The following is a 26622-nucleotide window of genomic DNA, read 5'->3' as shown; positions in this document are numbered from 1 at the left end:
AGAAATGGAAATCAGGACCGAAACTTTCGTCACCGATTCAATCTTAATAGCTTCATCTGACATTATAATAGGAGCAGCGGAATTTTTTCAACGCACTCGGTATATTTTCATTCTTATTTTACTTCTTCTCTTATCTTGTTTTCACTTGGAAAGCTCGGGAAAAGTTTGCGAATATCCATTCAACGAATCCTTTGAAGGCGCCTTTTCACGCGAAAGAATAAGTTGCACGCAGAAAAAGTGAACAGCCTCGAGACGAAAATATCTGCTCTTTTTACGATGTATATTATGGTTTTAATTGGAAGCTCAGTAAATAGATATATCAAAGCTTCTTACCGAAGCGTATGATCATAAAATATACTTGAGATTCATTGAGTAATTATTGCGGAAAATCGTAATCAAAGTTCAATATTGGCAATTTTTTACATCGCTTTGTAAGTTACGAAACAGAATTTATACTTAACACGAGATACAATTATGTTTCCGAAAAAAAGACGATGCGGTTACATCGAAAATCAACGACGCGACATGATAATTATAATTCACTTGACAACAGTTGATTTTACATTTGAGATTACATCGTTAATCGTAAATGTTATGAATTTCGTGGATGGTTGTTCATAAATGAAAACGGTTAGATTTGTTGTCGTTTTTTTTTTCCGCTACGCGTGTGCCGCGGGTGACGCGAATCTCTTCCGCGTGACGAACTTGAATTAAGATTAAAACCGACCTTGAGACTGGAATTTATGAGTTTCAATTACGCCAGCCATGGTGCAGCACGCTTTGTACAGAACGCTGCAGGTACGCCAAAGTTGCGATATTTAGCGCTCGATTTGCTATTTCGTGAATATTTTCATAGAACATTGGTTCATCCATTGGTCCGCTACTTCCACAATTCTTCCCCCCTTGCTTAATCTTTTCCAAATTTGAGCAGATCACGAGATGATTTCCAGGCAAGGCTTTTCTTTTTATCACCCGTATACTGCATACTTTACGAACAATGAAGGCAAGAATAAAATTTGTTTTTGAAATATTCCAGTGGCAGTGAATACGGCGATTTATCGGATGACTCAGCCGAATAACTTGATTCTACCCCAATTGCTGATCTGGTTTCACCAAACTAAATAATCACAAGTTTGAGGATGATGCCCATCGGGACTACCGAACGATTTGTTTGAGTATCTTCGGTTACAAAGATCGATCTGTACGAGGATATTCCATAAATGCGTCACTGTACATGCAAATTTTCACAATATTATTACCATAAAATAGAACAGAGAAAGAGAGGAAACAATTAATAATTGATTGAAAAGCATTATTTTCACAAATTTTTCACCATCCACATTTAGAGGATATTCTAAATTTATACTTTATACGTAAAGCTGCAGCTTTAATCGAGAAATTAATAAATATCGATGGAAAATTATGATTTTTATAAAACAATCGGATGAAGTAAAAATGTTGAAAGTTATTTATTCCGTTCGTATAACTATAATGATCTTATGTAGTGAGCAAATAGTCTCGTTCTTGTCAACAGTAGTTATTTTTTAATTGCTTGGTTTTGTTTCGCTGTAATATACTTGTTTCATTCCTGTGTTAAGTCGAGTTTTATTGAAATTCACCCCCGCGATATTGTGTATATATACATATTCCATAAATACTTATGCACGTCGCACCCTTTAAAAGTTGAAAGCGAGTTTATCGCCCGGAAGGATAAAAACAGAATTAATATTCCTTTCCTGTCCGTACGGATGCGGATTATACAGGAATATACATATGTATAATATTATTTATATACCTCCGTGAATCGTGTATCAAGCATCAATATTTTGCGTAAGGAAAGTGATCAAACCTACGTATGTATTGTTCAACTTACTTGAGTACAATTAGCTAATCGGTAATGAATAGCTCCCAGCTTCGAAACGGCGGGAATGTCTGACACTTGTGCTTATATACGGGGCGTAAATCACAGCTGATCAGTAAAGAAAACAGTCCGACAATCCGCACTGGTCGGTTATCGCTATTTTTTTTTTTTTAAATATCACTTAGTTTTGTTCAACGGTCTTCTTTTCTCCTCGATTCCTTTATACATATTAAAAATTCGATTTAGAATAATTTATAGATACCGTCGGTCGTGATTGGTAAAAATTAGAAATAAAACTCGGTAAATTCTTTTTTTTAAAATTTTTTCTCCAATATTTTCAAACCCCAATTCACCCCGATCCCAGTTCAAAGTCTTGTACGATAATTTGCCAACGCGATCACAAGTCTAACCCCGTTGAGTGCGGTTCAAAGTATGAGAACTGACTGCGGTTGATCGGGTCGAGCGTAATTCTCTCGCGAGTCGGTTGTGCGCGGGCTGAAAGTGCGCGTCAAGTCGTCGATCGGAATTTGAATTTTGACGGGAAGCTGGTCGGAGTTTCGCGGGGGATTTGAATAATTTCACCGTCAATTTTCTCAACGGTGAAAAAAACACGACGACCACCCCTGACTCTTACGAGATGTTTCCTACACCGCGGTCTGTGTTCAACTGGAAGCGGGCTTTGCTCCGTCGGGTTACCGTCGTCGACGTGTCGGAGGCTCTTGGCGAATTGCACGCGTTTCTCCTCCTCAGGTTCAATCTCACACTGATAACGCGCATCGGCGGCGACGACGACGCTACTCTCGTAACCTGCGAGCCTTCATCCCTCTCCTTCTCTTCTCCCTCCCTCCCTCGCCCGTGAGAATTTTTATTAACTTCTTCCAAGGTTTAATTCAGTTTTCTTACATAGGTAGCGGATACCCCCGGCTCTATTTACTCATCCGTTGTGGACGTGGATTTTTTTAAAAATTATTTTAGTTTTCTGAATCACAATGCAATCTCTCAGCGCGGTATATGGTAATATAACGGGCGGAAGATATTGGTACTCGACTCGTACTTCGCGCTGTTTTCATATTATACACTCCCACCAGTTTTAATTTAACTTTTACTCATTGCTTCATCACACTTTTATACCTTACCGCGGATAGTTTATTCGTTATATTGTATATGCATGGACATTATTTTCCCTCGTTCGTTACAGTCTTACGCTTTGTTTTACATTATGTTTTATTTTAATTTTTTGTTTTTTTTTTCCAAAAAACACTTGCAATTTGTTTATCCTATGCATATAATCCAAGCCAGTCTATCAAAAATGTGTATTATACGGTGAAAATCATTCCGTAATGCAAAAAATTCTAATTCTTATAACGACAATTAACTTATTGCTGTCGATTTAAATTTGTTTTAAATGTTTAAATTAGTAAAATTTCAGTTCTATTCGGTTTGAGGCATGGAATAAAAAAACTAAACACAAGTAAGACTGCAGACAAAATTAGTATACTTCTAGGCATACATTTTTTTCGACATTTTGATAGTTTACAATGGCCAGCTATGAAATGGTTGGAAATTTCATATTTACTCTGCTCTAGCTGCTTCTTCGGTAAAATTACAGCTACAAGTTCATGCGTGTAGAAACCAAGAAATTGTTTTTTCATATAAAAAAAAAAAAAAACTACGAAACCGCGATAGAGTGCAAAAAGTAACCGTTATAAGCCGCAGTAAAATCTGTTTGAAAAAGAAAATTGAAGAGAAACTCGGTCCAGCTATAAGGAAAAGCCGAAAGCATTGCGAATCATGCGGATTACCGGAGTGCTTATTATAAACAGTTTCGTTAACCCCCTGATCGGGGAAACGCGAAACGAGGGTACATTCAAGAGCCTCTTAACGTGTCGGAATTGTCGAGGATCTATTTCGGTTTCGCATGGCGCGCCTCTCCGCAATACCTACAGGTAGAACATGCGGACCTACAACAATCCGACATGTTGTATATGTGGTGGGTGAAATTTATCGTTTGTTGCCGTGCTGGTGGATGGAAGGAGATTTGAAGTTGACACGGTTGTCACGTAACGTTTACGCTCACCCATATATGCCTACGTGGATATTTAAACCGCACTTGAGTGCGGGAATGGAGGACGACACGTGTTGGTGAGTTGTCATCGTACTCGTTTTCCTTATCACGTGTTTCGTCAAACAACGTGGGCGCGGCGGCGTCACATCGCCTCGTGTTTAGACATTCCGGGCGAATATCGCGGGGGGAAATCGATGACGTGATGAAAAATGGCGGGGAAAAAAAGAGGAGAGGAAAATTTTTGCCGAGGAAATTTTGCAAGATACTTCTCATCCGGCTGCTCGACTAATTACACCGGATGATCATTGAAACGTTTCGCGATTCCGGCCTCGCTAGAAATTCACTCGTAGATTCCAAGGTTTACGAAACTTGACGACTATGCTCAAACTTTTTACCTCACGGCACACGCGAACCGGTGATTTATACACCGACAGGACTAACTTTCTTTCAATTACCCACTCGGTGACTATAAATTTTCAACACCAAATTCCTGACAACTTTTCAGCAAGTATTTCGCTTCGGGTCGTCTGTTCCGATTTCACGTTGTCCGAATTCGTTGTTAAACTTTTATTTGTAAATAATATTGAATTTCAAACCGAAATATTTTATTGTTTAGTTTTTTTTTTTTTTTTTGGTATGTAAATTGAGTTTCAAAGATAAAGGATGTATAATTTTTGCGGATTTAACCTTACGATTTCCGAACGGTGAATTGGCCAATATTTTTCACCTACCAAATGTTTACTTTCAGGTTCCCTCGATGTTCGAGGAAATCAATAATAAACCAAGCCAGTTTGCCGTTGAATTGCGGAATATACATTGTTTAATAACACTTTCTGCGGTATAAATCCACGCGAAAATCCACCCGGGATATCCACACTTCCCCCATAGCAATTAAGGTAATTTTTTTTCGCTTTGGGATTATCCGTTCAATGGAAAATGGACTTTTGATGTTGTAACTGAACAAAAAAATGTATTTCACAATCGGCTCTAAGCGTTCAACTATTTTATCACCATTGAAATTATGAGACGTTTCCAGTATTCCTTTTTCGAACTTCGATATTGATGAAAAATTGACGGCATATAATGAACGGACGTAAAAAATAACGATTCTGTTTTTATTTTTCTTTTTTTTTATGCAAACGCGCACAGAATATATATGGAATCTAAGAAGTCTGTGAAGACTTCCCGCCCCCGTGTCGAAATACGGATACAAGCTCCGTTGAATATTTTGTGAAACCATACTGAAAACACGTCCATCGTATATATTATATTCTATACATAAATTGAAAATTTTGTTATTATTGCGAAAACTTGTTACAAGAAGATCTTGTTTTCATCTTCGAGCCTCTTTTGACCCAGCATCAATTTTTTTTTTCTTTCGTACAAGCGTTAAAAGTATAACTCTTTGAACACGACTACGATGAATCTTTATTGAAAGGTATACTGATCTCTGTGATCTCTTACGGCACGAAATAATTTTAATGAACAATTACCCCCAGGTATCCGTTTAAAACCGGAGGCATTTTATACGAGCTTTTGATTATAACGCGCGATAACGATGCTTAACTTTATTTAAGTTTAATTTGGACATCCGATGAGGACTGAAATTGAAAAGTTGAAAACGTAAAATACTGACGAAAAATACAATACGATTATGTAACAGATTCTTAAAATTTTTTCTGATATTCGATTTTCGCAATTTAGGCGTCAGACGATGGCGCGAGATTTTACTATGACTGGGTACAAAATGAGAGATGGAAGAAAAAATAAATTTATGTAAACTGTTCGCAGTTTTGACCTAAATATTCTCGACTCTGAGATTCGGTGTGAAAAACTACGATTATATTATCTTATATTAAAAAATTTTAAAGCGTCTCAATGTCGAGACGTGCTTCGTGGCAAGTTCTGCACAGCATTCGGAATGTTCACATCAGAAAAGGGTGTCAAATTCTCTACACACAGAGAAAGGACTTGCTGACTTTACCAAATATAGCGATCAAGTATGGAGGAAGAAAGATTTTTTTGGACAAAAAAAAAGTGTAATTTGATTCGATAAGAAAGTAGTTACAACAACAATTTGTCTCATCAAGCGAAACCTTTCTTCGAATTAACGAAACATTTCTTTCCACACATTTGATTGCTGCATCGTAGGGTAAGTTGAACAAATTTTTTCTTGCACGTAGCTTACCGAAATACGATTCTGCAGACGAATTTCATGCTTTAATACGCACTGACGCGATGTAGACGCGTCCCCGGAGTGTTTATTATCCGAAGATACGCATCAGGTTGCAGGCTCAATTTCTCACGAGGATTGAGGCCAAAACATCCCCAAATACGCCGTATTCTGAAGGTGCGGTGTACTTGGACGGTGAGCATAAAAGAACGAACTTAGCCTTCGAAAAAAGTGGGCGGGGTTGAAACTCCGAATTTGAAAAGTTCTGAAAACGCCAAATTAAGAATTTTTGGGTGGCGAAGCTTAGAGTAAAGAATTAAAATTTTGAAGAAACATCCAAGTTTTGAATGATTCGAAACCCGACGCTCATAGTTCCGAAAGTGCAAAATTCAGAAAAGACAAAATGCCGAAAGGGCGTAACTTCGACGAGTCAAAGTTCCGAAAGTGCGAAAATGAGAAAATTTGAAAACCTGAAGCATCGAAATTCCGAATGATCGAATATCTTCAGTTCGGCGAATTTCCGACTTGGTGAAATTTCACCACTTTGAACTTTCTTTGTTTTGGATTTTCGATATTTTTACACTCGGAATCCCGGTTATTCTGATTTTTCGTAAACTACGCTGTATGAGTAAAGGACTATATTTTAAGTTTTCGAAAGTTTGCTCTATCGTAACTTGAATTTTCGGAACTTTTAGCCGTCGGTTTTCCGACCATCGAAACTTTGTTGTTTTGTAAAAGTTTGATTTCTTTACTTTCAAGTTTCGACACCAAATCATCCGGAATTAGGCGCTTTGCGGAACTTTTCAAATTCGGAAGTTCAACGCCATCACGATAAAACGGTGCGTCACGCACGTCTTTAAAAAAAATTTCAATATTTCCGTAAAGACGATACATTATAGAAATGAAAGGATAATTTTTCATCAAACTGTATCGCTAAAGCGATCATTCTACCCTTTTTCAATTACAGATTATCCGGCTCTTTTTGAAAGAGAGCTTATAAATGGAAAAAATGTTGAAAAGTTACGATATTTCCCGCATTAGTGTCCAGAGAACACCAGAGATTACGATCTTTGTGCGGCTGAAACAATTCTCAGCACTGGAGGAAGGCTGAAAACAACTCGTACACGTCGACCAGGACAAGACTAAGAATGGAAAGATTCCTGGCTGGTTGAAAATGGAACTAAAAGGGTTGCTTAAAAGGGTCGAGGGTAAGATTCCTCGCTCCGTGAACGAAGACACAGTATCCGCAGGAGTGAAAAGTATTTATTCCTGTCGTAAAAAGTGTCCGCCACATTTCGCTACCCAAGATTTCACGTTTACAAATAAATTAATTCCACGTAGCAAAAACAATGTCCTGTGTAACGTTTCAGGCGAACACGCTATGCATATTATCATAAAAACTTGCCGTGTCGACGGATCGATAAACGAACCGATTTCAAATCCTTAGAATGACTTTCCGGCCTTAAAAAGCTGTACTGCAGGTTTCCGCATATCCTCGGCGTAATTCGAGGCTTATAAGGGTTTAATTTGAATTTAAATGATCATGCATAAGAATTTAATTAACCAGCGATCTCTCCTTATAGGCAGAGACAGGATGCGCGATTCAACCTTGTATAGGTAATTTCGCGAGGAAGGTTGAAATTACCTCTTATGCAGAGCGACAACAAAAGCCGGGGAGAATCTAATCACTTATTCTACACTTGTACGAAGAAAATTCGTTTCTATAGAATTTCAAAGTCAACCGTACAGGTATTCCACCCTTGTTTTGAACCCCAGGAATAAAATAAATCTACTTTTTGCCATCTGGCATTAATGTAACGTCGATTTGATAGATTTTATCCTCGTTGCGAATATCGCGAACATAAAATGACGTTAGAAAGCACATGCAGCGTGACGTGAGTAGGCAGCGTCATCGTTTCCCGATTAAAATACCTGAAGTTTTATCGATGCGAATGCTCGCGAAGATGTGTTTATTTTCTTCTAGCCTCATAATAGTTTGAACGAATCGTAAAGAGGGTCGTAAACAGAACTGGATACCTGACGTATTTTCCTAGGCGAAGCGGTTCCCGCCTGAAAAATGATTAGGATCTTGGCTGTTTAATCGTTTTACAATCGATCCTTGAGCACCGATTGTAACTTATAAAATGTGTCGAGTCTAATGTTTCGATAATTGTTTATCATCATTCAGCTTTCCCGGACCTAGCGATCGATCTGTACCAAGAAACGAACGAGCGGCAAAGTTTTCAACATTTCATCAATCTTCGCGATATTTTTTTACCCTCTGAAAAAAATATCTCAATTTCATCGCTGCTCATGTAAGAAGCTATTATTCGCGAAAATGATGTCACAGGCTGAGAATTGAGATCAGAATTTCTTTTTGCCAAAGAGATTGAAGCGTTCGAATTTCGGAGGCGTTTCGAATACTGAAAATTTCCCTTCTCCAAATTTTAAAGCAGATGCTAAACGGGAGCAGGTGTTCACGCGAAATATTCTTGATAAATTTACGCTCGACTATAATGTGTGGATATAATGTCAGAACGCACGGTATATTAGCAAGTTTAGTTGCCATGCGAAATATCGTGCAGGTATGCTTATTCGGAAATGTTTAACCGCGGCGCGGGGTGAACAGATGGTGAAAAATTCCTGAAAACCGTACAAACCGCCATAAACAATATCCTGCCGGAATGATTTACAGTCATTATCGTTAATACACCTTATCTATACACTTTCAGCACCCCGTAGGTATGTAATAAACGAAAATGTCGAAAAATCAACGTTTAAAAAGTTTCCAGCGAAATTCGATTCCAATATTCTACCGCTTAATGGAGAAACAATTGATCGATAGATTAAATTTGGCAATTTATACAAGAACGTCGAACGAGTTTTACCTCGCTGACTGACAATCAGTCAAAGTGAAAAATTTTCGCTCGTCATAACGCGCGGGTGGCTGTATTAAATATTTGTTGCTCGAGAGAAAAACGTATACCTGATTACTTTCGCTCAAACGTATATGCTAGAGGCGTTTTAGTTAACAGCGTAATTAATTTCCCTGACAATGAGTCGAGTTCGCGAGGTGCGAGATTTACGGACGTGATTTTCTGCAGCTAAAACATGGTACGTACAATGCGCAAGTAAAATTCGGTGATAAGCAACCGAGAGTATTGTCTGTCTAGAATATCCAGTTTTGCGATTGCTATTGCAGAGTCTTTAACTCTTCAACGCAAATTTGCAGAGTCTTCCTTTGATCCGACCGCGGATGGATGGCAATTCAAAAAGTTACAACGAGTTTAGATCGGAGGTTTTCGGGGAAAGGCATCAGCTTTGATGAATATCTTAACTGACGCGAAGGTCTTTCAATATTTTCGTACTATCTGCCTTCGTCGTAACATCGTGGATATATTTATCGAACATTTGTTCGTAGGAAGGTGCCGACTTGGTTTTTCTTATCAGCGCGACGTGTCTGCGTAAGCTTCGACTTTAGAGGTAAACAGGAATACGATCCTAGACCTTTGCAAAAACACGCGACGTCATATTTGCATGAGACAATTATAGCAGGCATCGTGAACTTTCCGCCTCAGGAAAAATGGCCCCGGAGATTTCGATCGGCAGGAAACTCCACTGTGATTTTCCCTCGCGATGTTGAGTTATATTACAGACCGTAACTGCGCAACTTGTTTATAATTTACATCGGGGTCAAGCAAAAACATACACATATCGTAACAGAGGGTGTGGCTCAATTCAATCCATCGCAGGAAGATAATTATCGGCCATGAAAAGTTGTTTGCAAGAAAAATATTTAACTTCTTAAAATTGAATTTTTATAGTCATTCGACCAATTAACTTCAGAAGTATGAATTCACTATTTTACTCTCACAATATTCGATGATTAAAAAAGTTGGGCTATTCAATAAACGGGACCATTTCAATACCTAAGCTTACGTAGACGAAATAGGTTAGCCTTTCACATGGCAAGAATGTAGGAAAAAAGTTTAAGAAAGATCGTATATTTTTTGTTGAAGCGGTTATCGGCAAAAAATCGTTGAGATACATTCGAGTAAAATTTAACACACCGCATAACGAAAGAGTCTTTTCTTCTAATGCGGTTGAAAATCGAACCGTGTTTCAAATTGTCGATTTAAAAAATTGAAAAGTCCGGACCACTCGTTCCAACCTCGTTCTTTCAGAGCGGTTTTCGGAGTATTCACGTTGAAATTTTTTACGCACGGTATCATCCAAACAAAAACTTACAGCACACAAAGGTATTTACGTATAAATCTTCATATTTTAATACGGATTTTACACGGAGCGTAATTCGGACGGTCCAACGAAAAACCCACGCATAATTACAATATATTCTCGCACGTTTGTTCGTGGGTATAATTTGCAAATCCATTTCTGCGTCATGATGTCAGTCAGATTCTCGTCTTCCGTCAAGAGAACACCAGACACCCGGTTTCTCCGTGCGCGTTTTGCCTCTCGCCGTTTTCCCATTTTCTTCCACTTTTTTCCACCACCCATTTATTCCCCTGACTCCTAACGCCACCGCCTATAGTTTTCACTATCCGGTTTGTTTATTCCCTCACCTTCCATCCGCCCTTTCTTTATTCATCTACTTCTTTTCTCTCCCTCTCTCTTTCTCTTCCAAAAGCCTCAAGCTATTCATAGATCGTCTTCCTTCTTTCCCTCCGAAGCTCCTCTCACGACGCGTGCCGAGTGGATATACTTATACCTATCGCCATTACAACCGCTGTTTACTGTTTGCTCGATGGATGCGACGGTGAAATATACCCTCGGCCACGTCCTTTACTCCGGCTATGATCCTGGTTCGCGTTAAATTCCAATCGTACCGGAAACGGAGCGCGTAACGCCTGTAATTACTCAGTTCAACCCTGCCGATCGATTTCCAAACTTGGCGATCGTTAATCAGTGACGTAATTTCGTACACGAAATCGTCCGTAAGCTGCTTCTCGAGCAGCGGGGCACCTTAAAAACAGTCCGACTAAAACCACCTGGGAAGGCAATTTTTCCACCCCAATGTACGATGCCCGGATAGTTGATGGCGGCGTTTAACGCGACAATGTTTTTTATTGATGGCTAAAAAGCCTACAGGGCGGTGTCCGTAATGAATCTTTTACCAAATGGCGCATTATTCTCGTGGGTATAAAAGGAGGGCGCGGAAACCGCAAAACTTTTAGATTCTTACCGAGAATATTATACCTTGTAGAAATGAAGATGCCTATTTTTTTAGCGTACTTTAATTATCGATCAATAATATGCGGCGACACCTTCGTGACTCGGGAAATTTGCACCCCTCCGTTTCATTCGTCATTTTCAGGTTCCATTTCGCTTCTATCTTATTTCGCTATTAAATTTCCTTCACCATAGTAGGTGGTCTCCGGCATCTGCCGTCTTTGAGCGTCGCTTTTAAAGGCATAGTTTCCGCGCGACGTTCTTCTTCGTAAACGCTCCACCCCGAGGCAAATTCTCGACCAAGAATAACGAGATCAACTCTTACTCATGTAACGATGTAACTAACGGCTGTTGATTCAGGCCCGATTATTTCCACCCGTAAAAGGACCGCGAAACGGCATTTACGTGTAATGAATATACGTTCTAGAAAAATAAAGGTTTATTTTATATCGTATAAATGCACGGTGCAGCAAGGAAGGAATCATTGGAAAGGAATCCATTGATAACATTTACTTTTCATTATTCCAATACTTGATCGATCACACTGTACAGAATCGTCTCTATGTCGATTTTTCTTCTCATTCGGCATTGCTGCTTTACCACTTTAAATATACAATCGATTGTCTGTTTACGAATGATACAGTAGCAAATATTATTTCAGACAGAAATTTCGATCTACTAATAATCTCACGTTTACTGATTATACTTGTTTGAATTATTCATTCATCGTTTATAGATATAGAGCTTTGAAATCGTACGAGGACGTGGAAAGCTTGCATCACTACGACCAACGGAAGGTTTATTCAATCTGTCGACAGAAAATTTCAAAACAAGGCTATCCTCGCTTTAGAGTCAGGAGAAATTCGATTCACCTGTACCAGGATGCTCTGGTAAAAATCTCTCCAAGTATTATATAAAGATCGTTACAGAAAACGATTCGACTATCGAACCATATCGAGTAGCTACTCAACTTTTTATCGGTCCATAATTTCCGGCAAAACGACATTAGGAGGGTTTGGTTTCCGATCTCGAGTGACAATACAATTTGATGACGTACATTTACTTTTTGCTAATTTTTTCTACAATCCCCTCAGCTTTTCATTAATTTGTTTTCTCTTCTCTACTTGTACAGAACTCGGCTCAATGGTTTATTCGAAGCATTCGGCGTAACGTAACAATATACGTATATTATTTATATGTATACGAGCCTAATCTGAATGGTAATATGAACTTGGTATTTTTATGCGATATCTAATTCTCATTCCAAGAACGGCCGAGATGCATAAAATTTTTATATCGACCACCGCTGAACACAAGCAGAGCCTGTTTTATATACGACTGCGAGTTGTTCTTTTAGGGGTTTTGAGGCTGCCTCCTGCGATTCGCTGTATACCTACTACTGTACAAAGTCTACAGAAAATTTTGATATCTTACGAAGTCCTTCAGTCGCCGCAAGAGAAATTGGAAGTTAAATTAAATTCTGCTGCTCTACCCGCCATTTCCTACTAACTTGAATGCTTTTAACGTCCCAAGCAAGTGTTCTGGCCGAGTTCTGGAACATTCACGAATTTATTATACACTTTCCGTCCGTCAGACTGTCACGTGAATTTCAAATGAGTTTGCTGATTCATTAAGTAGTAATCTGCAAACAATTTACAAATGAAATTCTAAGCAGTTCGTGGGAAGTAAATCACTGCTGAATCCGTATTGAATTCACTCGTGTTAACCGGCAGAGCATTTTGCCTTTCAGCGATTGGATACCTCGGTCTTCGTCACCCTCGAAATGTACCATATTGTATAACTTATACATCAGTGAACGCTTGATAAGGTTTCAATAAGAAGGAGAGAAGAGCTTAAATTTGCAAAGCGACGATGAACAACAGTTCAATCTGATTGTTATTTTGAGCAAGAGTATTTCTCCAAACCGATTAGAGTAACATTTTAAGGTCGTGATTGGCTTATTATCTATATAATGAATGGGTCCAACCCTGCAGCCGAGCTTTTCGGTGCTCGCGTAATAGGTGGGTATAATATAATTACATGGTATCTTTGTAAATTCATAATGCTGACTAATTGTGATCCATATCGTGAAGTTCAAAAGAAACTTGTTTGGCATTTACCGTATGTATATAATATCATGATTATTATTGTGTATATAAATCCTGGCACTAATTATCGGTGAACCGACTCCACAGGTTGCATAATTACGGTATCTCGAGATGATATTGACCTTGGTTTTATCACGAGAAAAAGCAGTGATCCAGAGACTCGAATGTCTCTTTTTGGGCTCACGACGACGGAAATGTCGGAGTTTTATTCGCTTAGATGATATTCGAGGACTCTTCAGACGCGTCGGTTCGTTCAGGTGTGAGCTTGCCATATTCGTCACTTATAATCGTGCGTCAAGTTCGACTAATTGGATTGGTATTTGAATTATCCTGTGTAACGGAGAATAATTTCTCGAAGTTTACCTGCTTTGGGTAGACTCGGTATAGTTCCAATGGATGTTATGGATATGACATGAATACCAATGTCGCGATGCGAATGTAATGGCAAAAGTAAGGACAGCTGTATCATTAGACGGCACGTACAATTATTCGGAGCCATTCAACGTCACCTGGTACCTCTAGTAAAAATATTGATTTTCTGGTCGACGAATGTCCGAAGAAAATTGAAGCAACATTATTAACGATAAGGCTCGATTAAGGTGGTTGACGAGTCAAATTTCAGTGCTTTTTCGTTAATTTGATTACGAGATAATTGGACAGTGAGAATTTATACAATTTATAGATTATGAAGCTAGGACGATTTTCCTGAAGATTGAAGAAAGTTTAGTACCAAAGTTATAAATGAGAGCTTGGATGTCGTTTTTTCATTTCAAATCCATTGAAAACAGTTCAAAATCAAATCGATATTCAATTCAGTTCATCCATGATGGCTTATTTTGTTGGAAAAAAAAATTTTTAACAAATTTACTGAAACAGATTTAACGTGGTTTTTTTAGTTTTGGTAAGCTTGTTATTACGATTTTTTAATCAAAATTAATATCAGTGCAGTCTTGTGAAATGGCATATTTGTAGATACTCTTCTCAACGAAATAAGTAATCCTGGAATGAAAACGAACGAATCTATGTGAACTTTGATGATTTTAAAGTGATTTGAAACGAAAGGTCGATATTTAGGCTCTGGTTTATAATTTGGATATTTTTCTACCTTGAATTTTAATGAAAACTAGCTTTAAAACCCTCGCTCGCTACAGCTCGCTCGGGGTCAGATGCCTAGTGTAACTAGTTAGTGTTTTACCAGATGATACGAGATTTACCAAATACCTCACGCCATCGATGCTTGAGGATTGTTCAATGGGTAATAAATGTTAATCCGCTAGTCCGTGAAGTCTGGTTTCATCAAGTAGCAGACCTCGAGTGCAGTAACTACGAAGCGCTAGTCCTGCAGGTCGAAATCCACAAGGTAAAGGACCTGGACGGCCAAAACCACGGAGCGCTTGTCGTGAAAGTCGAGTTTCACCAGGTAGCGGACCTGGAGCGTAGGATCTAGGAGATAGAGAACCTGGTACTCGAAATCTGCAGAGGAATTCGGCAGCAGATTTTCGTCGTCGACGATTACTATAGATCGATGACGTCAAGTGAAAAAAAATTTTGGGTGACGTCACTTTCCGAACGTCCAAAATTTGGTTTCGAACTTTAATACATACTATGTACGATATGATGATGTATGATGTTAAAATTGATAAATCGTGAATGTGCGACTAAATCGCAATGAAACAAGTGAAAAAGCATTCATCGTAGCCTCTTTAATCTTCGCTCGGCACGTGGAATGTTAATATGGGAAATTCACAAGCTGCAGCAGTAAGTTCCGCCTACGTTTATAATTGTGATGTATAAAAAGAGCGACGCTCAGCTGTAAACTCAGCCTAATTTACCGTTCGGACTAGACGGATGACTTTTACGGTTTTCGTCGTAAAAAGAACAAGGATCGAGGCTGCGCGATCCTCTTTGGGAAAACGTTGGTAACCCCGTTTCTTAAGGGCTCGACGTAGGCCGATCGTGATCCCTTCGGGTCTCTGTTAGGATAACACTAAATTCCTTATTAACCAGCCTGAAACGAGAACCGCGGGATATTCATGCCGGGCATTGTTGGAGAAACAAGTAGTAAGTAGGTATCCATATAATATAAAAAGTCTTTGCTATTCGTATCACGTTTATCTGCCTCACGGAATTCGTGTTAACTTTCCCTGAATTACAAACTATACCCCGAGGTAATCCTCTCCGCATTGTCAACATGAAATTAAATTTCTGCCATGCCTTCCCGTACACATCATAAGTTATACCTACAATTATTTAACGACTGAACTTAGACCGCGGCTCACAAATTACCTTCTTCTACGTGTTTGTGATAAAATCCCTGTATCTCGAATCTCCTGATTGAAACTACATGCATCGTTCGTTTGGCATTCTGTCAATTAGCATCATCAGGGCCCCGTTTGATCAACGATTCGCAGGCGATGCCTCTTTCACGGGCAACTCGCGTCAATCATCGGCAAAAGCCGATGCCATTGTACGTGGCTGAGAATCCCGCGCGTGTAAGGTACGCAAATTATCTTAGAATCCAGTCGCCGTTTCACCTGAAACTGACGTCAAGAGTTTACCTTCGTCTTGCCGCTGTCATAGAAATGCGGGAATACCGGGCCTGATTAAAAGCCTCTAGGTATCTCTCTACCCGCGAATTTCTAGACGGTCGCCACAGTAGAAATTCACCGTTCGTGCTTTTATCAGACTGTACGAAAATTATCAGGCGCTACGTTTACCACTGTGCAGAAAAATTTTCGACGCTTGTAAAATTCTCCTTCGTTTCGTCTCAATTTGACTCCGGATCTGTCCGCAGAAGCCTATCGTGAAAAATACCCATCCTCAACTATTTTCACACGTCAACCAAGACCGAGGAACGCTCTGTGTGCGGGTATTTTTATACCTAAGTGTAAAGAAGCTCTGCTTTTTACACACCGTTTATTTATCATCGTCGAATTCCTAGCTTCTTTTCGAACAACGGGGCTATTGACACGTAATGTAGTTTTCCGAGTGGGTATGTACCTGTACAATGCTGTACAGACGTAACGGTGGAAGAGGTATCGATCCTAGGATCCTAGGATCCTAGGGCAGTATCCGTTTCCCATCGAGTTATGTCCCTCGGCATAGCGCTCGTTGATTACGGCAGTCCAAACTTCGTTTTCGAATCCCGTCTGGGCGAAGGCCGAGTTGTTGAAACGGCAAACTGTGAAACGTGAAATTCGCGAATAGTTCGGTCATCTTTGCCATGCGAGTCTTGCTTTGTTGCTTGAATTGGCAGTAACTGATTGTAAGTCACAAGGAATTGAAGGCGTGCGGGCAGTTTCGCATTTGAGATAAGATCGAGTAAGTACGCGAAATCGCGAGCTCGAACTTGATTTACGCTGACGGTGTTTAGAAAACAACGCTTAATCAGGTCTCGAACAGCGGGGTACCCACGTTGCGAATATAACGCGATTGCCCGCAAGCAGTATAGCAATTGACGGTAGCCGAGCGAAAGTTTATTTGAGAGAATGAGCGATCAGGTAAATACCGCTGAATATAAGATTTTCTTTTCTTTTTTTTTTACTAGTTTATTTCTACTTGAAGAAAAACAAGTAGTTTTACTATTTTTTACCAATCGTATCTGTTTGATATTCAAATTTCGGTTCAACTTAATCTTGGGAAATCGGCCATTCTCTCGTTCCCCGTTTTTCACGTGCAGGCGAAATTTGAGTGTAACTCCTTATTCACTTTTTCTTAATCTCTTGTTTTACTGATAACTGAAACTTGGTTGCCGTTTACGAATTCAGTCGTGATTATTAGCATACAAATGTTTTATTTTCAGATTATACGAGAAATTTGCGGCTAAAATGGAATAATTAAGTTCGGAAAAGCTTGTTCGTCAGCAACGCAACGTTTCGCAATCAATCGTTTCTTCTTTTTGAGCTGATTCACTTAATTTCTTTTCCTAATCAGCGTTCCTGATAACCTTTTAAATTGGAAGATTAGGGCGTTCAATCTCTATTGTCGGCATTTTTCGTTGTTCGATTCGCACCGATGTGTGTCATCGCAGCCGGGATTCAAACCCTATCGGAAAGGTGAAAAACACATTCACTGAATCGTCAATCGATCGAATCAATGCCCATCACGTCCAGGAAATTTAGACGGGAAGAAGCTCTTCGTTTACGAATTGTGGCCAACCCTAGTAGCGAGACAATTAACAAAATGAACCCAATCCTAAGAATCTGAGCTGGTAGAATCCCACCACCACAAACTCTTGCACAATTCGATCAGCGTGCAAACAATTTGGCCGATTGCTTTTTCTGGGCGAAGAAGTCGGTTCTTTGAGGGTGCAGAAGCAGGTACTTCCTGGATACACGAAATCCATGGTTGTCACGATTACGTTACCATAACTAATTGTAAGTCAACCGGGAAGCGAGTTTAAGCTCACTTGAACTCTCGCATGCATCGATTCGGTCAATACTCAATTTGTGAGCGTTTTCGCAACATTGATGCAAATCCACAGTTTGGCGAAAAATCTAAGCGATATCGATATAAAGAATACGTATCCCGGCAGAAGAGGAGCAGCCACGTGTAACTCTGATACCGCGGAGATCGTGGCTGCATTCTAAAATCAGTTTATTTTTTTATTTCCAAACAGATTTTCAAATTCCTTTCTACCTTTCCGATCGAGCGTAAACGTTCGACCTGAATAATTCAGATCTAACAAATGGCGTAAGTGCGTAAGTAAGGTTACAGGTTGGTCGGTGGGGTTCACTCACGAAGATGGATCGACCAAACTCCTAAAGAACTTCAAATGGATTTCTTTCTTATTTTTAAACACAGGCACGATTTTATAAACCGATTATAGCAAAATATTTTTTTCCCTTCGCGCAGCCGTTTCTGCCAAAGCTTGCAGATGTAATCAATCCTCTTTGCTCAAAGTTTACCAATAAGAAGAGGTGATCGTGCGAATGAAAAACTGTTCTGCTCCGGACAAGTTTACACTTCAATGACGGTAAATAGTACTTACCTACTTGCTTTCTTCAGCAGGCGTCGATGGCTTCTTAAACTTACAAGCACTCCGTCATCCTTTTCAGAGAATGGTTGCGTCGTCCGAACTTCTAGTTTACTGAAAGTTAACCTTTGTCGACGTCTAGGCGCTACTTTTATACCCTGTGCCCTTCGTTTCATCAACAGTTCGATCGATCTATATTTATATCCGATATAAATATTGTTAAAAATGTGTTTCCCAGACTTGCAGGTATTTTTTTCTCACGAAACACATATTTAAGCAAAGTGTTGACTCATTTTTCCGGTCTATTAGGTATGGTTATTGCTGGTATGCTTCAAGGCCAGAACTCCGCACTCTAGTTTCTTCTCTACAGAATTAACGTATAGTGATAACGTGAAAGCCATTGTGAAATACGAGGCATTAGCATACGACACCACTGCGATATACACGGCATCACAAGGAACATGAGTCCGTCCTAAGAAAGGGCAACGAATGTTACATGGTTCGTGTGGCATTAAACCGAGAATGGGGTCGTTACATGCGCACTGCGTGGATACGTCTAATTTCCTGTCCCAAGTCGTAAATCAAACGCCGTTGACAATAAAACTTATTTCAACTCACCCCGGTATTTTCCATCACCATAGATCTCTCGAGACAGTAGCGAGTATTTTAAAAGCCAGGTTTCATAATAGCTACATCAGTTTAGTCATTTATATGTAATATGCAGTTGGAACCAGGCAGTACAGGAAGCTGTGTCTTTTGTTGTAATAACGATACTGAATACGCCATTAGTAGACGACACTGGTAGTATTGTTTTTCGAATAATAACCGTTGAACAAAACCGATGTAATTACAGCTCAATTTGGGAAAAAACAGTCCCTTAATAACTGACTAAATGACGTGAATGGTTAGTGTTTTTTTCTTTTTTTTTTTTTCTTGATTATTCTTTACCTGAATACTATCCAATGTACGGACGACTGATTTCGAAGCGAAGATATAATTTCGTCGGCTTACCATGGATTGTAGAGCTTTTGAACGAAGGCAACTTCACAATAGCTTATTTTTAACAGCACAAAAATTTCCAAGGTCCGGTACGGTCTTCTGGAAATCGTTTTACGGCACTTACTTTGGTTCTTCCTATAACTCATTCACCACTCCAATCGAACCATTAGCAGGACTCTGAAATTAAAAACAATTTTAGAATCTGAAAGGAGGAATTTTAGGAAGGTGCTAAAAACTCAATCATGAAATAATAGCAGCTGCTAATTTTGGCTGAACTCTTCATTGAGCATAATACTGATAATTCGGTAATTAAAAAATTCTATTGGTTTATAGTAATTATACATCGCATAGTGAAACCAAATTGAAAGATAAGCTCGCCAAGCTTGTACTGGATAATATACTTTGGTCCCGAAGTGTCCAACTTTGGCAACAGTAACTGGATATAACTTACAAAGCAGCTTACGCCACTAATTACAAATATCTACTTAAGCTGCATATCACTTCAGGAAGTTGTAAACAATGAATGCAGAAACATTAATTATTGTTCTTAGGTTCAAAGTTTCCAAGGAATTTCGTACAGAGAAAGTTATGAATCTATGAAGCCGAAGAAGTTTACATCAAGAATTAAACCGTGCCTTACATACGGCTTGAATCACAGCGACAAAGTTTCTTCTTCCATAAATCTTTCTTCTCTCTGACAGGCTGAATGATTATGTTATATAAACGCGACGCACGTTCAATATTTTTATGGTCATGTCATCGTCGCAGTTTTTTTTATTTATTCCCTACGATAGAGTAGTAAATTTTCGATTTTTTGATTAAATTTCTTACGTTCGCGATTCAGATGCCGAGCTGTTATAAAGCCTGAGTTTAAGCAACTTTACATGCTGTATCCTAATTTTCTATCACCTTTGCTTTCGTACACGTATCACCTTCGTTCTATTTCAATACGTCACTGCAGAGTCAATATAAGAAGATGAAAACAATATCCCCAAATCTTCCTGCGAATCGTGCGTTACAAAACAAATAAGAAAACTCTATCTCCGCTTCTCTGTTCTTTCTGGGCAAAGGGATTTTGGCATCTTTTTATAAATCTACTAGTATATAGATCCTGCAGTTGTTGCTATTTTCTGAGAAATTCATACAGTTATTGAGTCTGTCGTTCGCAAAATACCGCGCCTCTGTATTCGCTGTTTTACAAAATCTCGTATGTGAGCCTTCTCCGCCTCTTCCTTTTACGAACAGCCCTCTCGTTCCACCCCTCTGGGGAATCCATAAACCAATTTAACACATCTGTTTTCTACTGATCTATACTAGCGTTTTTCTTCAACAGATATTTGTGCAGCATGAAAGGTTTTCTCTCGATACCGTATTGAAATTTCAGTAATTGAAACTGAAGAACGGAGAACAGAGTTTACCAAGCCCGATTGAACAAGAATGTGAAAAAGTCACGGGAGTGTTTTTCGTTGATGAAATTGGATGAACAGTTTATTTCGAGTCGAGATATAACGCAAGGCTTCGATACTTTACTGTCAGTGCCGAGCTTTTTTGTCACTCTCCAACTCCATTGCATCGGCTCCTAATTCCCCTTTCTTTCTATATCGCGAATTTATTTTGTGGTCATGTGATTCTATTCACCATCCTACAGGGCTAACGGTGTCGGCTAAGACAGATTACCAACTTTCGTATGACTTTCTGAGAGTAGTTTAGGCTTTCAGGGTGGCATCCCGTCCCTCTCCGTCTGTTTTTTCCTCCTTTTGCCAGCTTACCGCAATCTTCTCCAATCTAAATGCTGCAAAAAAGCTAGGTCAACTTCTGTGGAAGTAATAACCAAACCTGAGCATGAATCTAAACATTACACGATCAACGACGAGCTTGGAAACAGTATTATTGCACAGTGTCACAATTGGGAACGGTTCTGAACCACGAGAAAGGAAATTACTCGAAATAATGGAAGCGTATATTTTTCCGTTCTTGGTAGGTATGTGGAGAGAAATTTCCAAAAATACTGTGTATTTTGCGTTACGAAATTCAGGGCAGACGGTGTAAAATCGTTACATCGCCCGATGCACGGTTTCGTTTTGACTTAGTTAAAACATTTCGGGAGCGTTCTATAATTGAATTTCGAATGTAATTCGAAATGGACAGACAACCGGCATTGATCTCGTCAAGCGATCCAAAGTTAGACTGATTTATTGGGATTTATTTCATAAATCTCGTTTGAACTGGTAATTCCAACCGAGATCGCTCATGCTTGTATATTGGCCGTAAAGATTAACCGAACCAACAAATTCCATGACAGTTGCCTCTGTGAAGTGGATTTATTTTCTGTCTGCACCTATAAAGAACAGAAAGAACTTCAGCGTCGCGAGTTTTAGTCAACTTTTTTTTTTATTTTTAACCGACGGATTTAATTTTCTCTCTCCGTGACAGAAGCGCTTCTGCTTATTCTTTCATTTTACCTGCCTTACAAAGGTATCCTATATAGCAAATGCGAACCAGACTCATTGTCAGCTGCTGTGGTTGCGAACAAATCGTCATCCACCCCAAGAAGAAAGGGCTTTGCTTAATTATTCTCCTGTTATCGTCGCGCGTAAACTTTCAAAAGGGGTTAGGCCTTTATTTCGCTAAACTTTGACGGCACAGGTATAGCTCTTTATATGAACCTGGAAAGTTCTATACATTCAAAAAGAGTTTCGTCAGCACCCAACCGCAAGCAGAGTTCAGCCAGAGAGGAGTTCCAATTTATGAGAGAGTACGACTCGATGTGTTTCATCGTATTACGCCCCTCTCCAAGTTACTCTGTACTTCTTTCCCAATTGAACCAGTCTGGATGAGTCTGCACACTTGAATCCATGACGATGATACAAAGCCTAAGAAAAAAGTCGATACTGAATTTAGACGAAGGCCAGAAAAACTACTGCGACATACGGCGACAGACTCCCGGACAAGTACTTACGGACTTCGTGCTACTTAAGACAATGTGACATTGAACTATAACTTACAGTACTGCAATATCATATCGATGAGCACGATTGTAATATAAGTGAAGAAGAATCTTTTCGCGACGTTACGGAGTCTTTCGCAACTCCATACACGCGAATTTTCAACAGCTATAATCTGTCATTTCGAGAGGCAGATTACAATTTGACCCAAGGTGATGCCGAAAGAAGTCACGTTTTAGGTGCGGTGAAACTCCGTAAAGATGCAGATAAACGTAGATATAAATTTCAACGTAAAAACATTCAATCATGATATTGAATTTTTTTGCGGTAAGAGTTTGCTGTCTCTGGTGCAAAAAACTTCAAGAATTATTCTTCCGCACTGATACGTCTTACAAGACCGTTACTTTGCCAATTGAACCGTGAGTTACATCTACACGTCGTTCTCGAGATTTTCTGCTTGGCAGCATTCTTCCCATAGCGCACAATCAATCGAAAGAATTTCGATTAATCCGCATTGCGAACAATTTCTAGTACAGGTAAGTTTTCATTGTGTGTTACTTGACTTTGAGAGGTTCGAGTCTTGCCGAGCGAAGGCATCCCATCATTTCTACGATGAAAATACAATAACGTTAATCCACCAACCCTTTTACATGATACGCTGTAGTCAAGTTTGTACCTTAAATTGGAAAGGTTCTGGAAACACTTGCAGATCCTTATATCACCTTGATCAGACCTCCTGTTTTTCGTCTCTTGGTCGACTTCGTGATCTCCGTTGTTGTTCCTCCTCTGCTGTACGTCACTGTCTGTTTTTCCGTGCTGTGTCCCTTTCAACCAGTCTCGGAAAAAATTTTGGTTCGTGTACGAAGAAATTGTAAGCCAGAGAAATGTATTCACTTTTTGTATCTACCTCACCTCTCGTGATATTATGAACGGCTTCAAAATTCCGCCAAATTGCTTTGTTCAAATAAATTCCATCTTAACTCGGGCCGACTTTTGGTAGCATAAAGCGAGTCTCCGATAACAGTTGACGACTTTTTCCTTCTTTCTTTCGCCCAGTGACCTCTAAAATGGCAAATAAAACCCGCCGACAATAAGAGTCGGACAAAGAGACGAGATGAGGATTGCAGAAAGAGATGAAGGGTCACGAAAAGAAGTATGGAGAATAGAACCCGCTGCAATTTGCTTTCTCGCATTGTTACTAATTCCGAGCTTATTGTCAGCGTTAGAATCCTATTTAGATCGGAATGATTTTTCTAGCGATGAATTTGTCACATGTATCTTTTTTTATTTTTATTTTTTTCCTATTCTATTATCTACCTGCATCGACAGGGAAGAATGCCATTCATTTCCAAAGAAAAAGGACTGGACACTGCTGAACTTGTCTCACGACTTAGAAACTTGACGTAAACCAACAGGAACCAAACAACTCGATCTCTGTAACAATCTCACAGTAGCGATGAAACGACTTAACTTTGACGGAGTCTGAATTCGTTTTCTTAATTCGCGAGGAGAAGACCGCGAGAAAATTCAGAACTTGTCAAAAGAAAAGCTTTCAGCACGAATGGAACCGTAAAAGTCAAACAACGAAACTACTTGGGGGTGGAAATTTTGGGTGGCTATCTCGGGTCGCGGCTTTGTAACGAATCTAACCAGCCAAACGACGGACCAACGCGTTTACTACCACGAGGGATGAATATAGATCGTATCGTTTGCTGTGGGTTTGACGACAACCCGCGGGACGAAAACCTGAGATGAAGCTTACCGACGCGGGATCATCGGAACTTCGAAATCAGCTGCAGGATGTTTTTTACTTTTCGAGGATTGACATAAGAAATCGTTCAACTTTCGAGAATGCAGAGCAATATAAAATATAAAAAAATGAGATTAACTTTACCCCCCCCCCCCCCCCCCCTCCCTCTATCCCGCTCACCCCTCTCCGCTATCTTGAAATTACCGACGTTACGTATCTACACGTATAAGGTATTTATGTACTTGAGAATCAAGCATCGTCAAAGTAATTTAATTCACTCAACTGGAATGCACGTACAAATTTGTTTCCGTCCCAGTTGGCGTGTACGAGAGATTCTTTATAATTAAAAATACGTGAGTGAGTACTTTGATGTATTGGGGTTGCAGGGTGTTAAACGACCGATATGTACAACAGAGGCTGTAATCTCGTTGGTAAATTGAATTCTAAAAGTGTTCGTTGTCCACACGTTGAACTGTTTCATAGACTTGTCGGGTTCATTCTCTATACATATACGATATCGCTCTATGCGCCGAATGACGCGGGATTGAAAAAATTCCCATCAAATTTTTTTCGGAATCTATGACGAATATATATATAATGCTAACGAATATATATAACGAATATAACGAATATATATATATATATATATATATATATATATATATAAAATGCTTGTATCGAATTCCAAAAAATTAGACAAAAAGGTAACATAACTGTCAACATTTTCTGAGAATATGCGATTTTTTAGCTGATAATTACGGCAGCGGTAAAAAAAACGATTAAAAATCCCGAAAATCCAATGCTTTTCTTATGGGAAAAAGCAAGACTTCCTAGACGTGGGTAAATATGGAGGGAAAATTTTTTAAAAATTCGGACATTTTTTTTTAATTATTTCGAACCAATTTGGGGGGTAAGACCATTAAAATTCGATTTTGCCCTTCTTAAGGACAGGTCTAATATATATATATATGTATATATATATATTTTGGGAAATTGGTTCGTGATCAACCGCCGCATGATACGAAGCACGACGATTTCTTGTATAAATAAAAACGCACGCTTTCAAGTTGATTCTTAATCAAACGGATCCAAATTCTCTTCCGTAGGTAAACGAACAATCGTTAAGTTGCCACGAATTTCGGTCATGCAAAGTGGCGGCACTTATTGTTAGCTCTCTGTGCTCACGATCAGCCGCTTAATTGCGCGAGAAAAAAATTGGATCATTTATCAGGACCCTGGCATGATTACATAAGAGTGCCGTGTCATGCTTCTTTCGTATCCGAGACACATTGAATGGCATATAGTATACAAATAAACAATCGGGGGAGACGGACAAGCGAAAGGATCGACATCCTCTTATTATTAAAATGAATGAAATAGAAATATCGTATTTTGTTATTCATCACCTGATTTTTTTTCCAGCTCGCCGAAAGAAGTGTACAATGATTCCGGTATCCAACACATGATCAGTAGACGTCAACCAACAGTGGAAGGTATACTGCAATTTCTAAAGGGAGATGAATAGTTGCTTGCCACATTTTTTACCTGGCATTAGGTTTTAGCGACTCAAATAAAAACCTAATAGGCTTTAGGAAATTTTCTTGTACAACTCCACATTCGTATAATTTATTTGAGGCGATCAGTTAATTATTTGTTTGTTTAACCTGCACGCAAATACGATCGATTTTACTTCTGAAATATCCGATTTTTGAAACTTACTAATTAATTAAAAAAATCAGGCACTTTCTCGAAAATACTTCGAACCGAGATTGATAGGGATTTGGTCAAAATGTTTGTCGTTTCAATGAGGACAGATTTGATAAAGGTGTGGTGAAAATGCAGAATGATTGTTCGAAATTACTGCTTGGCTGATATCAGATACTTCATGAATAATGAAGCAGTAACCATTAGTTAATAAACGGCAGGCATGTAGGGTATTTTATTATTAATGAGGCATCGGCTTCGCTAGCAATTTTCATAAAACTGAAGGTTTCAACGTAGCAAAAACTGGTGTTTGCGGAGGTGAGAAAGATGTTGGAACGGATAACCATAAGTTTGTTAACCAGAGAGCCAAGGAGTGAAGTGAGCTTTCAGGTCTGTGTTTTTAAAAAATTCGTCTTAGCAGTCTTCCATTTAGAGCTGTCAAACCAGCAACTAAAACAAAAATATAATTATTTGTAACAGTGTCAAAATGAGAATAGTTACGTGAAAGGAAACCAGAACATCATTCAACAGTCAAAATTTCTTATCGACTATTTTATTTCGTATTTTTATTTTTACGTAAATCTTGTTTTAATTGTGGATCATTCATCGGGTAGACAAAACAGAAGCTGTCGCAATCGGACGTGTCACATCTGTCGCGCAGTCTTAGCGGAACTGGATTTCAGGTTGATTCAAGTGCGTCTTAAAACAGTGAAAGATATTTTTAAATATATATTTTTTTTCACAGCGTTATTAGCGATGGTACAGATTTTACAGTAAGGCAAAACAAAATATTATATAAATGATGATTGTTAATACATTAATTATATTAGATAATAATATTAGGGTTTCTTC

The 26622-nt window shown here is 39.0% G+C and overlaps 1 protein-coding gene across 6 annotated transcripts in view; it reads right to left on the bottom strand.

Annotated features, from left to right (window-relative positions):
- LOC107226471 (orexin receptor type 2) overlaps positions 1–19422 on the bottom strand; it is a 66342-nt gene extending 46920 nt beyond the window's left edge. For 3 of the 6 annotated variants that reach the window (XM_046733700.1, XM_046733704.1, XM_015667292.2), the window contains exon 1: positions 1874–2599. The gene's annotated coding sequence lies outside the window, so the exon portion shown is untranslated. Of the gene's footprint in view, positions 1–1873; positions 2600–16397; positions 16421–18387; positions 18836–19320 lie in introns of those variants that run through there. The other 3 variants (XM_046733703.1, XM_046733702.1, XM_046733701.1) reach the window with 3 other exon arrangements.
- Between the last annotated feature and the right edge of the window lie 7200 nt (positions 19423–26622).

The sequence above is a fragment of the Neodiprion lecontei genome, chromosome 3 (genome assembly GCF_021901455.1).
Source record: "Neodiprion lecontei isolate iyNeoLeco1 chromosome 3, iyNeoLeco1.1, whole genome shotgun sequence".
Taxonomy (NCBI): domain Eukaryota; kingdom Metazoa; phylum Arthropoda; class Insecta; order Hymenoptera; family Diprionidae; genus Neodiprion; species Neodiprion lecontei.
The sequence above is the reverse complement of the archived record's forward strand: the minus strand, read 5'-3'. Positions and strand labels throughout refer to the sequence as shown.